The following is a 1,764-nucleotide window of genomic DNA, read 5'->3' as shown; positions in this document are numbered from 1 at the left end:
TGGGTGAGCGTGTGTGAGTGAGTGTGAGTGAGTGAGCGTGTGTGAGTGAGTAATGAGTGAGCGTGTGTGAGTGAGTGAGTGTGAGTAAGTGAGTGAGAGTGAGTGAGTGTGAGTGTGTGTGAGTGAGTGAGTAATGAGCGAGTGAGTGTGAGTGAGTGAGTGAGTGTGTAATGAGTGAGTGTGTGTGAGTGTGAGTGAGTGAGTGAGTGAGTGAGTGTGTGTGAGTGAGTGAGTAATGAGTGAATGAGTGTGTGTGAGTGAGTGAGTAATGAGTGAATGAGTGTGTGTGAGTGAGTGAGTAATGAGTGAATGAGTGTGTGTGAGTGAGTGAGTAATGAGTGAATGAGTGTGTGTGAGTGAGTGAGTAATGAGTGAATGAGTGTGTGTGAGTGAGTGAGTAATGAGTGAATGAGTGTGTGTGAGTGAGTGAGTAATGAGTGAATGAGTGTGTGTGAGTGAGTGAGTAATGAGTGAATGAGTGTGTGTGAGTGAGTGAGTAATGAGTGAATGAGTGTGTGTGAGTGAGTGAGTAATGAGTGAATGAGTGTGTGTGAGTGAGTGAGTAATGAGTGAATGAGTGTGTGTGAGTGAGTGAGTAATGAGTGAATGAGTGTGTGTGAGTGAGTGAGTAATGAGTGAATGAGTGTGTGTGAGTGAGTGAGTAATGAGTGAATGAGTGTGTGTGAGTGAGTGAGTAATGAGTGAATGAGTGTGTGTGAGTGAGTGAGTAATGAGTGAATGAGTGTGTGTGAGTGAGTGAGTAATGAGTGAATGAGTGTGTGTGAGTGAGTGAGTAATGAGTGAATGAGTGTGTGTGAGTGAGTGAGTAATGAGTGAATGAGTGTGTGTGAGTGAGTGAGTAATGAGTGAATGAGTGTGTGTGAGTGAGTGAGTAATGAGTGAATGAGTGTGTGTGAGTGAGTGAGTAATGAGTGAATGAGTGTGTGTGAGTGAGTGAGTAATGAGTGAATGAGTGTGTGTGAGTGAGTGAGTAATGAGTGAATGAGTGTGTGTGAGTGAGTGAGTAATGAGTGAATGAGTGTGTGTGAGTGAGTGAGTAATGAGTGAATGAGTGTGTGTGAGTGAGTGAGTAATGAGTGAATGAGTGTGTGTGAGTGAGTGAGTAATGAGTGAATGAGTGTGTGTGAGTGAGTGAGTAATGAGTGAATGAGTGTGTGTGAGTGAGTGAGTAATGAGTGAATGAGTGTGTGTGAGTGAGTGAGTAATGAGTGAATGAGTGTGTGTGAGTGAGTGAGTAATGAGTGAATGAGTGTGTGTGAGTGAGTGAGTAATGAGTGAATGAGTGTGTGTGAGTGAGTGAGTAATGAGTGAATGAGTGTGTGTGAGTGAGTGAGTAATGAGTGAATGAGTGTGTGTGAGTGAGTGAGTAATGAGTGAATGAGTGTGTGTGAGTGAGTGAGTAATGAGTGAATGAGTGTGTGTGAGTGAGTGAGTAATGAGTGAATGAGTGTGTGTGAGTGAGTGAGTAATGAGTGAATGAGTGTGTGTGAGTGAGTGAGTAATGAGTGAATGAGTGTGTGTGAGTGAGTGAGTAATGAGTGAATGAGTGTGTGTGAGTGAGTGAGTAATGAGTGAATGAGTGTGTGTGAGTGAGTGAGTAATGAGTGAATGAGTGTGTGTGAGTGAGTAATGAGTGAGTGTGTGTGAGTGAGTGATGAGTGAGCGTGAGTGAGTAATGAGTGAGCGTGTGTGAGTGAGTGAGTGTGAGTAAGTGAGTGTGAGTGTGTGAGTGAGTAATGAGTG

General features: G+C 43.7%; 1 protein-coding gene across 1 annotated transcript in view; it reads right to left on the bottom strand.

Annotated features, from left to right (window-relative positions):
- LOC107743908 (ryanodine receptor 3) overlaps positions 1-1,764 on the bottom strand; it is a 178,775-nt gene that overhangs the window by 39,725 nt on the left and 137,286 nt on the right. The gene's annotated exons all lie outside the window — the stretch shown is intronic.

This window comes from Sinocyclocheilus rhinocerous, unplaced genomic scaffold (genome assembly GCF_001515625.1).
Source record: "Sinocyclocheilus rhinocerous isolate Xijiao unplaced genomic scaffold, SAMN03320098_v1.1 scaffold1068, whole genome shotgun sequence".
Lineage (NCBI taxonomy): Eukaryota > Metazoa > Chordata > Actinopteri > Cypriniformes > Cyprinidae > Sinocyclocheilus > Sinocyclocheilus rhinocerous.
Note: the sequence above shows the minus strand (reverse complement) of the source record. Positions and strands in the feature narration are given on the sequence as shown.